Genomic DNA, 13738 nt, shown 5'->3' on the forward strand with positions numbered 1-13738 from the left:
GCCGCTCGCCACCCGCCGCCGCGCTCCCGCCGTCCGGGTCCGCTCGCCCCGCGGCCGCCAAGGCCGTTAGGGCCTCTCCCTCCCCGCCAGCAGCCGGCCCTCCGCGCCGCCACTGGTTGCCATGGGGACGCGGCCGGAACAAGCCGCCGCCGCGGAGGGGTAGGGGGATGGGCTCGGCAGTGGCGGGGCCGGGAGTGGGGAGGTGGGGCGGTGGGGCCCGGGTCCTCGCTGGCCCGCAGTTACGGGTCCAGTGTGTGCTCCCTAGAGCGAAGGCTCCTCAGGACCGCATTCTGGGTCCTTTCCCCTTCGGGGCTGTCGCTACCTAGCCCAGGGTCCCAAACCCGACAGGGGTCTGAGAAATATTGTTGAACGGACGGACGAAGGGAAAGAGTATATATACACAGCTGAGGGGAGAGGAAGTTTCTGCGTCCGGGTTTCTTAAATGCCCCTGGCCCTCCTTCCTCTTACCTACATTTGAAATGGTATCAAAAATGGAATAGATTTGGGGTAAAGAGAACTGGCTTTCTATTCGCCAGCTGCGAAGAGCTGGGGTTTTTAAAACTGCATTGCTGAGGGCCCGGCTCCTCTAATCGTCCTATCAGCAACCGTACCTGCCTTTCCCATAAGGCGCACTCGGTTCTTAGCACAACTCTGCGAGTTAGGCGGAGCCGACAGGATTGCCTCCCTTTTTAGGGAGGAGGAAATAGCTCCTAAGCCAGGGAAGGTGGACGGAACCGAGTGACTGATTCCAAATTCTTTTCTTTTTTCACTAAATTCCAAGAATAATTGATGATAGAACTCTGTCTCGTAGCTCTGATTTCAAAGAAATAACAGGAAAGAATATATGCATACATACATGTACACACATGTGTATATTCTATAGATGCTTTGAATAATATTTTTCAGCACTTGAATTTATTTGGAAAATATTTTTGCATCAATTTTAGGAGTAGGAGCCTTTTTCAAAAATCCAGTTGATTAACATCTAATTCTAAAGTCTTTTCTTTACACTCCACTTTCACAACATTAACATGAATTTGTTACTTAAACCGACTAGCAATTTAACGTTGACCCTAATCCCTCCACCCAGGTTCCATTTGAATTTCAAAAAAAACATTTACTATTTCTTGACAAATTGAGTTTCACAGATGAATTGTGTAAAATAACTTAGGTTATTAGTTCTAATATGTGTTTCATAGCTCTCATTATGATTGAATGAAGACAGTGACCGTTTCGTCTTAACTTGAAACTTTCCATTATTCTGAAAACCTTCAGTCATATTCTTAGTTCTTGTCGAAACTCAATGGGTCAGTGTATTTATTCTGACCCAAAGAAGGGAAAATGGAACTAGGAACAAAATTTCATGAAGTTTCAGGATGCCCAATATCACTCACACTGAGTAGTGCTTTACCATTGGTAAGTGCTTTCATGTTGGTTATTTCCTTTAGATGCTCAGAAGTACCATGTGACATGTGTGTAACAGGTGTTATTAGGGCTCCTTTTAGCAGATTACCTTAGAATCATGGATATGTCCAAGGTGATACATCCAGTTCAAGTGTGGCTAAGATAATGAACCTAGATTGTCTTATGCCAAATTCAGTGCTTCTCAAACTCTGTCCAAAAGTTAAGGTTGAGTAGGTTTCTTGAGCGGTCGGAATCTTGCATAGGTAACTGTAGATACGTCTAAAGCCACATTTTCACAAGAAAGAATAGGTGTGGGCAGGGCTTGCAAAGCATAAATGTGTGAGAATTCACATACTGTGATGGAGTTTAAGACAATTTAAATATAGAACAGAAACACTCTGAGGGGCGGCTGGGTGGCTCAGTTGGTTAGGCATTTGACTCTTGGTTGCGACTCAGGTCATGATCTCAGGATTCGTGGGTTCAATCCCCTTTGCACTGCACTGACAGCACGGGGCCTACTTGAGATTCTCTGTTTCCCTGTCTCTCTGCCCCTCCTCTGCTTGTGCTCTCTCTCTCTCAAAAATAAATAAACATTAAAAAAAAAAAAAGAAACAGTCCATTCAATTTAATAGGAATAAAGGTTTTCATTTCAGCATGCAAATTAAGGCTTAACATACAAAGACCTACCTTCCCACCACCTCATCCCCAACACTTTGCAGAAGTAACTGCAGATTGCAATTTACCTGAAATGTACTTATTATTATATCTTTCCAGATGAAATTGTTTTGGAAAGGATGAGGAGAGCAGGAAGTTCCTGAGTCTAAAGGAGTGGAAGAGTGTGACCAGAGTGCTGGTATGAGATGGCAAGAGAGCTCAACGCTGAAAGAAAATTAGAGGACACAGCAAGGTCAGAATAAGATAAAAAATATAACCAGAAATGGTCAAAAGAGAATATAGAAGACATGTATGTCTGAGGAATGAGAATGACCCATGGAGGAGAAGCTAATGGATCAATTATATACAATAGACAATAATCATAGCCATAGATTGAACCTGAAAAATGGAAAAACTGTAATTAACAAAATAGTTTTCATGGCAAAACTTACAATGGCAGCACAGAAAATAAACATGCACTTTAGCGTATGCAAAGTTGTATAAATTAGCCTAATAATGTCTGTCCTTTTAACAAGGGAAATATTTATTTTTTTATCTTCTTCAAAAGAAGGTTCGGGGAACCTGGATGACTCAGTCAGTTGAGCATCCAACTTCACTCTGGTCCTGATATTGCAGTTCAGGAGTTTGAGCCCTGTGTTAGGCTCTATGGTGACAGCTCAGAGCCTGGAGCCTGCTTCGGATTCTGTATCTCCCTCTCCCTCTGCCCCTGCCCCTGCTCACACTCTGTTTCTCTCTCTCTCTCTTTCTCAAAAATAAATCAACATTAAAAAAATTTTTAAAAGAAGGTTCAAAAATTACATATTTTTGTAATAAAAAGCTAAGTTTATATTTTCCAGGAAAATATTTTAGAAGAAAGTTTGTAATCAAACCTAAGTCTATAGTATCCTTGGAAAATATTTTAGAAGAAATTTTATAATCAAATCAAATAATCATAGAACTGGAAGAAACCATATAGGTCCCCCCAGTCCAACCCTTTTATTTTACATAAAGAAACTCAGACCCAAAGCGATAAAATGATTTGACTACTTTCATTGCTAGTTAATGACAAAAATAGAGATTAGAACCCAAGTGTTTTTTTTCTTATTATATCACGCTACTTCCAAAAACAGAAAGGCGCTAAGGAATTTTCTACAGATACTTAAAAAAATATCCTAGTTGAGAAAATAACTATTCAGGAAGAGGAAATTCAGTCTTTAGAACCAAGATCACCCTCGGGACAACACCGTCCCGTGGAAATGTAATGCAAACCACTTATGTAATTTTAAATATTGTAGTAGCCAAATTAAAAAAGCAGGTGAAGTTAATTTTAATCATATATTTATTTAACTCAATATATCCAGAGTACCATTTCAACATTTAGTTACTAAAAAAATTACTGAGATGTTGTACATTCTTTTTTACCATACGAAGTGTTCAAAACTTGGCGTTCATGCTTACAGCCCAACCAGTTCGTAGAGCTGTACTCGAGTGTTCGATTGCCACACATGACTGGTGGCTACCATACTGGACAGCACAGTCCCAGAATACAGGTGTCTGGTCAATGTGCCAAAGCCCTTCATTGAGTGTAAAGGGTCATGCAGTGTGAGAGAGTCTAAATTATTCGCATGTGATTTGAGAGGGACTATGGAAGTCTCCTCCTATCAAAATCCTCATTGATTTTCTCTGGGTTGGAAGAGGGATCGGACGTCTCAAGGGAAGCGTGTAGCTCAGACACTTAGCCAGGCAGGGAGAGGCCTTTTCAGCGCGTTACAGTTCACAGTGCTATCCATTCTCTAGCCCTAGCGAGGGCTGCTCCCCCGAAGAGAATTCAGACTAAATGGGAGGGCCTTACCTCTTAGTTTCGGCTCTCCGGGGGGGCCCAGGTGCCAAAGGAATGTGTCTTCCTGATCCTGATGGGAGTTCTAAACAGCAGGTCTCACTGTAGAAAGCAAAACCAATTTTTTTTTTGGAAAATGCCAATCATATTTTTTTCTTGTACTTTGCTTTCTTCTAGTAGACCCTTAGTGTTTTGGCACTATGGTTTCGAAAAGTTAAGGGGAACTGAAGATTTTGTACAGTTTTGAGCTAAAGTTTTATAGAGGAGACAGCTTATTCCCTGGGCTCAGGCATGGCAGGGGCAATGTCGAAGTGAAGGGTCCCCAGTGGGGAAAACAAATTTGCAGCCAGGGGTCAACTCTTTCCAGAAGCTCATCTCTGTTGAAGCTTTTCAAGTCCCGAGCTGATATGATAGTGAGAAATTATTGGGTCAAAGTCTAGGAAAGGGCAAGAACTTAGAGAAGTTGGCCAGGCACTCAATGCTGCTTTTGCCTGGAGGGCATCTGATGCTCTGGAAGGAGTAACTACAAAACTGAGCAGCAGTTTTATTGGTCTTAGGAAGCACAGGGGACAAAAGACAAAACCTGGGCGCTCTCCACGTAGGGAGTTCTACCTTAAACTGGAACCCCACAGGCTTTGCCCTCAGGAAAACGGTCAAGTGGAAATAAATGAGTACCCTCACTGACTTGCAGCTCAGCTTTGGATCACCTGGGTAATTCGGGGCACCCTCAATCTCTGAGCATGGGTGAGGCATTATTGGACTGGTAGATCAAGAGACATTGAGGGGACACCTGGGTGGCTCAGGTCATGATCTCGCGGTTCATGGGTTCGAGCCCTGTGATGGTCTCTGTGCTGACAGCTCAAAGCCTGGAGCCTGCTTCAGTTTCTGTGTCCCTCTCTCTCTACCCCTCCCCTGCTTGTGCTCTGTCTCCCTCTCTGTCTCTCAAAAGTAAATAAATGTTAAAAAAAAAAAGAAAGAAAGAAAGAAAGACACATGGAGGAAGCAAGCAAAAATTTTCTTTGGTTAAGATTAAAATCATTCTAGGCCTCAAATTATTCCCAAGAATAATTTCTCAAATCAAATGACCGGAACATACCTAAATGTAATCCAGGGCCAGGAAACAAGATACCATCAGGGAAAAACAATAGAAACTACAGACCACAGAAACAGAACCACAGAAGCCTTAGATACTGGAATCAGACAAAAATTATAAAACTATGAATAGCATGTTTAAAGAAACAAATGACAAAACTGAAGAAATCTTTAGGGAGAAGTAAGTATAAAAACTGACTTGACATATGTGAAAAGGAACCAAATAGAAATTAAAAAAAAATTACTAACAACCAAAATTAAGAACATAACAGATGTGTGTAATAGTAGTTTGACACAGCGACAAAGAGAATTTGTGAACTAGACAATAGATCAGAAGAAAGTTTTCAGATAGTAGAGAGAAAACAAAATAATGAAAAATATTTTAAGATGAAAGTTTACAAGTTTAGCACTTTAATATAATTACTTGTTGTTGAAAATAAGATAGATTATATACATGAACACATCTAGTACATGCCCTAGCATAGAGTGGGTACTCAACAAGTATTTGTTTAATTTGAAATAAAATAAACTTAATTTGGTTAATTTGCAAATCATCTTTGTCACTTTTCATAATTTTTATAATTACCTTTTCTGTGTCAAATGTTCAAGGTTCTCTTAATTTTTAAACATATTAATCATAGTCATTTTTTATTTTGTGTTTTATGATTCCAATCTCAACAAAATTTTCAAGATCTATTACTGCTAGTTCTTACCATGTTGTCTTAGTTTTGTGTGTGTGTTTTATGACTTTTGACTATGAGATAATTTGGGGGGAGGAATTTATTTCTGAGACATCTTTGAAACCACATTGAGGTTAAATTCTTCCAGAGAGGATTTACATCTGCTTTTGGAGGTTCCTTGGGGCATACTCAATCCCGAACCACTCTACATTAAATTCTTCACAGGAGACTTTTCACACAACACGGGTAATATGAATGAATGAAAAATAAGTGTAGGGACAACTTATGATACAAATTTCCAGAGAAAGAATTTCCTTTCACCCAGGCCAAAGTCAAGATGGGTATGTTTTCTGCTGTTCCATTTTTGTGACTTAAAAAAAAATAAACCTTGGGACACCTGGGTGGCTCAGTTGGATGAACATCCAACTCTTGATTTTGGCTCTGGCCATGATCCCAGGGTCGTGGGATCAAGCCCCCTGTCAGGCTCTGCACTGAGTATGGAGCCTGCCTAAGATTCTTTCTTTTCTTACTTTTTTCTTTCTTTCTTTCTTTCTTTCTTTCTTTCTTTCTTTCTTTCTTTCGTTCTTTCTTTCTCTCTCTATTTCTCTAAAATAAAAAAATATGTACAAAAATAAGCCTTTTATTTTAGGAGTTTTAGATTTACAGAGAAATTGTGAAGATAATAGTGAAGATAATATAGTTTCCACATACCCCACATCCAGTATTAACATCGTACATTTTTATTATTATATTTTATTATTAACATCGTACATTAGTATGGTCCATTTGTTACAATTAATAAACCAATACAGATATAATACTATTAAATAAAGTCCATATTTTACTCATATTTCCTTAGTTTTTACCTAATTTTTTCTGTTGCAGGGCCCCATCCAGGATAACACATTTAGTTATCATGTCTCCTTGAGCATCTCTTGGCTGTGACGGTTTCTAAGAATTTCCTTGTTTTCGATGATCTTGACAGTTTTGAGAAGTGGTGGTTAGGTATTTTGTGGAATGTCCCTTGAATGAAATTTGTCTAGTGTTTTCCTACTGATTAGACTGGGGTCATAGGTTTGGTGGAGGAAGATCAAAGAAACAAACCGTCATTTTCAGCACACTGTATTGAGAGTACCTGCTATCAACATGATTTATGTTGATGTTGATCTTGGTCCGCTGGTGTTCGTTAGTTCTCGCCACTGTAAAGTTACTCCCCCCACCCTTTGCATCCTGTACTCTTTTTTTTTTTAATTTTTTTTTAATGTTTATTTATTTTTGAGACAGAGAGAGACAGAGCGTGAACGGGGGAGGGTCAGAGAGAGGGAGACACAGAATCTGAAACAGGCTCCAGGCTCCGAGCGGTCAGAACGGAGCCAGAGGCGGGGCTGAACTCACGGACCGGGAGATCATGACCTGAGCCGAAGGCGGCCGCTTAACCGACTGAGCCACCCAGGCACCCCTATATCCTGTACTCTTTAGAAGAAAGTCATTATGTGCGGCTGACACTTAAGGAATAGGGAATCTACTCCATCACCTCCTTAAGGGTAGAATATTTATAAAAATTATTTGAGGGGCGCCTGGGTGGCGCAGTCGGTTAAGCGTCCGACTTCAGCCAGGTCACGATCTCGCGGTCCGTGAGTTCGAGCCCCGCGTCAGGCTCTGGGCTGATGGCTCAGAGCCTGGAGCCTGTTTCCGATTCTGTGTCTCCCTCTCTCTCTGCCCCTCCCCCGTTCATGCTCTGTCTCTCTCTGTCCCAAAAATAAATAAACATTGAAAAAAAAATTAAAAAAAAATTATTTGAAATTCTTTTGCACAGATTTGTCTCATCTCTTCCATTTATTTATATCAGCATGAACTTGTGGATGTTTATTGTATATTTTGACTTATAATCCAAAACGACTTTATTTTGTTTCTCAAATTGTTCTAGATTTGGCCATTGGGAGTTCTTTCAGCTAATTTCTATGTTCCTTTGACACATACCTTCAGTAGTGTGGGGTTTAGTTTAGTTTTGTATTTTGAGAGCACCTCATTGCTTTCTGGCATTACACGATGCTCCAGGCTCATTCTGTATATGTATATTTTCTGCTTCTGTGCTAGAATCTGCTATTTCTCCAAGGATCTATGTTGCCTTTTATTTAAAGTGCAATTAGAAACCGAGATACAAGCAATGGGTATGTTCATTGCTACTCGAGTGTCATTGATTCTAAGCTGACAAAGCAAGGACATATTTATGTCTATACTAACCCATGTATATATAAATATCTATCACTATTTCTATATGTAACCATTCATATCTTTATTGGGCTAAACATGAGTCCCCACTATATAAACCAAAGAACACAATATAGCCATTTATAAAATAAGACAATAGGGCTTTAAAATATACTCAGAACACAGAAATTCATATTAGGAAACTCAATTATTGTTATTGTGCTGTTATTTAATTTTACCGAAATGACTTCTATGAATTGAGAATTACTTTCTGTGTATCTCTGAGTGTCATGTGTTCTGGTTATCCTATAAACAATTGTTAACGCGCAGCTGGCTGAATAAAATTGAGTTAGAGATACATGAAAAAGCACTTCAAACAAATATTAATGAATAAACCTTCTGTCATCACTGTGAGGGTACGCAGCCCCTGTTTTAGAGAGATACCAGTGTTTTATCCATTTTAGTGTCACCCTTCAATGATCGCGTGGAACAACACACAGGTTGAAGAAAAATGACTCCCAGAACCCTCGTTGCTTAGGTACTTTGTGGCGCGAGACTCCTCATCGCGTTGCCATCATTATGCCTCTTTTTCTTGCAGGTAGAAAACACCTTAGCCCGGTTGCTGTTGCTACTGAATACGAGTGGTTATGCCCATAATAAAACATCATTCTAGGAGGTATCTGAGTGCAGCATTGAGGGAACGTGAGTTTGCCATTTTCAATCAGGAAGAAAAAAAAAAAAAACCCAAACATTTTCCTCTCCCTTTTTTCCCCAGACTAACATTATGAAGCCTCTTAGATATGTCCAGAAAAAGAATCCGAGAAGTATGTAGCGTGAATCTAGTTCATATTACTCTCACATACAGTGCCATTTCCTTTCCCCATGGTTTCATTCTACGGCACTGTAATTCCATACGAGGCTTGTTAGAAACAACTTTTGACAATTTAGGGGAGTTATCTTTTCTAAAAATTAAATTCACATTATTGTGATGGAACATTTTGGAGTGTACCTAACAGTATACTCCCCTTCCGTCTGCGGTGACCTCAACATCCAGAAACCCAAATTACCTCTGAGAGTTTGTAAATTGCTTTGTAAAGAAGGCATCAATCTCATTATCATAGTGCCGTGTTGAAATTCATTATGCAGTCTTATTTCTGAACAGACTGGGAGAATTTTCTCAGCTTGACATAAATCCTTGGATGGTAGTGACTGATGATCACTGAAAGGAAGCCACATTTTCTTTTTTTTCTCTTTTCATAGTTAAGTGTTTCAATTGCATTTCCTCACTTTAACTGGGTGTAAGTCACTTACCCATTGATGGCTGAATTAAGTTTGCAAACCATGAAGGAAAAAAAATGTTCATTCTTCTGAGCGGGGAATCAACAGCAGTAAGCAGTTGCCCTCTGGGCAAGAAAAATATAATTTCAGTGTTCATTACTTAAAATTGTGCAATATTTTTCTCTTCTTGAACCCTCCTTTTTCTCTGAACATATGATATGTGAAAACAACTATATAAATGTTTATTTCCTAGAAAGTCAGCTGAGCATTATAGAGAGAATGTGGGCTTTGAATTCATATGGATAAGAGTCTGCATCTCAGCTCTACCACTTAATTTATTTGCCCTCATTGTGTATTAGTTTCCTCGTTCCTACAGTAGGAAATAATAATAGAGGGATGGAGAAATGTTAAATTAGATCAGTTATGTATATAATGAACTTGTCACATTGTAGGTGCTTAATAATAGCTGCAGTTAGCACCATTATTGTTGTTAACTAGTGTTAGTATTTGTTACATAGCTATTCTGCTGTATTTAAAACATTTAGAAAGGAAAAGTATATGGCCACTTTTAGAAACAGGTTAGCCTGGAGTGCCTGGGTGGCTCAGTTGGTTAAGTGTCTCTTTTGGCTCAGGTCATGATCTTGCGGTTCGTGAGTCGGAGCTCTGCCTTGGGCTCCATGCTGACAGTGCAGAGCCTGCTTGGGATTCTGTCTCTCTCCTTCTCTCGCTGCCCTGCCTACACCCTCTTTATCTCAAAATAAATGAGCTTAAAATTTTTTTTTTAAAAGAAAAAAAAAAAAGAACCAAAAAGATTGACCTGAGCAGGTTGTAAAATAAAGAGCTTTGTCAGAGAATACTTGAATGATAATCAAATAGTGATATAGGGGAAGGGAAAGGCTAATTAAAATAATTGGTTGCTAAGGTATTTTTTCCCCAATTAAAAGTCAATCCCATGGAGTTAAATGAAGACTTTCTGCATATCTGAATTTCAATTATTCCATTCTTCATCCATTCAGAAACTGCCCATTTATGCCACGTGAAAGGCACTGTGGAAGAAGAAGGATCCAGGAAGAGAAGAGTGCAAAGAAAACTTCATCTGAAATAAGCAAGGTGTTTTTTCAAGCCATAAAAACAAAAAGAAGCTCACCCTCAGCAAAATTAAGGAATATAAATTTAAAAAATGTCATACTTTCTCTCATAGGATTGAGAAAAATTAGAAAGACTAATGACATTTAAAATTAGCAAAGATATAGAGACACTCTCATCTGCTGCTTGGGAGAGTGTAAATTGTTACAATTATTTGGGGGAGAAAATTTGACAATATCTATATCAATTTAAAATGGGCATAGCCAGAGATTCCCATTTTAAGAATTTACCCTACAGAAGTAATACCTTGAGAACATAAAGATATATATGCAAAGAGGCTTGTTGCGGCATTGTTTATATTTGCAAAAAAAGAAGGAGGGAGGACAATATATTTCTTTACATATTTCTGGGTAATAAGTTACCGCCCCCCCCCCCAGATTAGCAGTTCAAAACAACAAATACTTATTATCTCAGAGTTTTTGAGGGTGGTGAATTGGTAGTGGCTTAGCTGGATGGTTTGAACTCAGGGTCGATCATGAGAGTACAGTCAAGATGTTTGCCGGGAGTGCAGTCTTTGAATGCTTGACTGGGACTGGGGAATCTGCTTCCAATATGGCCCCCCAACATGCCTGTTGGTAGAGGACCACAGTCCCTCTCCACATGGACTACACGAACCTCTCCCTAGAGCTACTTGAGCATTCTGAGTGACATGGCGGCTTGCTTCTCCCAGAATGAGTGATCTAAGACAGAGCAAGAATGAAGCTGGCTTCTATGACCTAGCGTTAGAATTTGCACACTATCATTTCTGCAGTATTCTACAATATCAATATTCTACCAATGCTCTAATATTCCAAGTCATCAAGTCCAGTCTAAGCTCAAGAGAAAGTGATTTTGTCTCCACTTTTTGGAGGGAAGAGTGTTGAGTGATTTGGGGACATATTTTAAAACTACTCCAACTTGTTCTCTGGCCACAAATTAAAATTATTTTCACATAGAAAACATACTCATCCCAGGGCACCTGGGTGGCTCACTCGGTTGAGTTTCTAACTCTTGGTTTCGGTTCAGGTCATGGTCCCAGGGATGTGGGATCAATCTCTGTGTCAGGTTCATCATTGAGCATGGAACCTGTTTAAGATTCTAGATCTCTCCTTCCTCTGCCCCTCTCCCCTGATTGTTCTTGCTTTCTCTCAAATAATTGATTGATTGATTAATTGATTGATTGATTGATTGATTAAATAAAATAAAATAAAATATACTCATCCCTTCCAAATTTACTCCCCTTCACCCCCAAGTCTCAACCCATTACAGTATCAGCTTCAGAAAGATATCATGTTAATTTGGCCCAGGTATGGCTGAAGCTTCCCAGGTGTCATTCCTTAAGTGCAGCTCCTTGAGTACACTTCCTCTGATCTCAGGCACTGTGGGCTAAAGAGACAAGGTATCTGCTCACATACACCTTCAATGTACATTATGTAGAATGGACAAAAGATAAGCACTGTAGACATTCCTGTTCAAAAAGAAGGAAAATGGGAGGCCCAAAGCAATCATTGTTCTAAGCCACATGTTAAAAGTGTCTTGATTCAAATTCAATCTTACTCCTGCCCGGGAATGATCCTCTGTGGCTCTTGGGTCCACAACCTGGGTTCTTGATGACCTCTTTGGATTAATCCTTCCTTTTCCTTGCAAGGTAGGCTGTATTGGAGCTGTGTAATTTTCTCAGTAAAATTTTGGAGTTCCAAATGCTTCTTTTCATTGTGTACTATCTCTGTCTCTTTCAGTCTGAGCTGGTAGTATTTCTGTAATTATAATTATTTTTTAGAAAACTGTTGGCCTCCTATGAATTGTATTGAGGTTCCCTTCATTCAACAAAAGCCACACCCATAAATCTCTTCAAGGTAAATTCTCTCTACCTTGGGCTTCCGCTGAACTATGGAAGAACAACATCCCTAAGCATCTTTAAAGCTCTGTTGTTTGAACAGTTTTCTGAGGCACCATCTTAGTTCAATCTTTCTGTGGTCATAAACAAGGTATTCTATAGCTACCTCTCAGCCTCATCTCTAGACCATGTTTTTCCTGGAAGTGGCCTTGATTTGATCTTTGATGGGAAGCCATTTATTAATTTTAGCTTGGTTTGCCATTTGGAAGCATTGGGCATCTCCAAAACCATCCAGTCTAGCTTTGTCATGTGTAATAATCCTTTCTTTAGTTTCTCTCTTTGTTCTTACATTTTATTGTAAACAGCAAGAAGAAACCAGGTGACACCTACAGCACTTTACCTGAAAATCTCTCTAGCTACACTACCCAGTTCATTAGGTACATTTTATACTTTCCAGATTACTACAGGGAACGGTATACTAAGTTTTCTGCCGTTACATAACAAGGATCCCCTTTTCTCCAGTTTCCATAAAGCTTTTGTTCACTTTCCTTTGAGGCTTCACCCACAGCCTCCCAATGGCAATCAGGCCTCTAGTAATAGTTTCATTAGGCTTTTACTAACACTCTTCCTCAAAGCCCTGACAGTCTTTTCTCGCTGCCCAGTTCTAAAGCCACTTCCACATATTTAGGTTTTAACATGACAGCACCCAAATTCCAGGTACCAAAACTGTATCAGTTATCTACTGCTGTGTAACAAATTACTTCAAAACATAGAAGCTTATAACAACCCTGTAGTATATCATAGTTTCTGTCGGTCAGGAATCAGAAAGCAAGATAACTGGGTGGTTTTGGTTCAGGGTGTCTCCTGACATTACAGTCAAGATGTCAGTCAGGGCTGCATTCTTTGGTAAAAGGCAAAAGATTTATGCGATCTGAAGAGAAACTAGAGCATTGGGCTGCATTCTTTGGAAGGCTTGACTGGGGCTGGCAGATCCACTACCAAGATGGCTCACTCAATTGGATATTGGCAGAGGGCCACACTTCCTCACTGGCTATGGGCAGAGGGCCTTAGTTTCCTGCCACATGGGCCTTTCTTTAGGGCTGCTTGAGTGTCCTGGTGACACAGAACTGGCTTCTCCTTAAATGAGTGGTCTGAGAGAGAGTGCAAAGGGGAAGCTGCAACGCCTTCTACGATCTATTCTCAGACATCACGTAGTGTCACTTCGGCCATATTCTGTTCATTAGAAGTTAGTCACAAAGCCCACACTCAGAAGAGGGGAATTATGCTACACCTTTTGGAGAGGAGTATCAAGAATTAGTAGACTTATTTTATTTATGAATGTATCTTAAAACTACCTCAATACCCATTCAAAATAATGAGGTATATAAAAAATATTAACTTAGAAAAATGTTGTCAATATACCAACAAGTAAAAACGTGTGGGGAACAAGCTTAGGAATTCCCTGAGCTTGCACCCATGGGTTAACAAGGCCTACAGGAATAGGAAATCTCAGGATGAAAGCATCCAAAATTAGGTAAGTAAGATTAGGTATTCAGGGTGGAAACGTCCCCAATTTAGTACTATAGCAGAAAGCTCCTTTCACAGGAAGGAATGACCAAA

The 13738-nt window shown here is 39.8% G+C and overlaps 1 protein-coding gene and 1 long non-coding RNA gene across 3 annotated transcripts in view; one reads left to right on the forward strand and one right to left on the reverse strand.

Annotated features, from left to right (window-relative positions):
• The window catches only part of DEUP1 (deuterosome assembly protein 1), an 82942-nt gene extending 82198 nt beyond the window's left edge, over positions 1 to 744 (reverse strand). For both annotated transcript variants that reach the window (XM_043579953.1, XM_043579951.1), the window contains exon 1: positions 612 to 744. The gene's annotated coding sequence lies outside the window, so the exon portion shown is untranslated. The remainder of the gene's footprint in view (positions 1 to 611) is intronic.
• Positions 48 to 10579, forward strand: LOC122483214. The gene is made up of 3 exons (XR_006297353.1): positions 48 to 159; positions 2179 to 2311; positions 10173 to 10579. It is a non-coding gene; the product is annotated as an uncharacterized LOC122483214 (long non-coding RNA).
• The last annotated feature ends 3159 nt before the right edge of the window (positions 10580 to 13738 follow it).

This window comes from Prionailurus bengalensis, chromosome D1 (genome assembly GCF_016509475.1).
Source record: "Prionailurus bengalensis isolate Pbe53 chromosome D1, Fcat_Pben_1.1_paternal_pri, whole genome shotgun sequence".
Taxonomy (NCBI): Eukaryota; Metazoa; Chordata; class Mammalia; order Carnivora; family Felidae; genus Prionailurus; species Prionailurus bengalensis.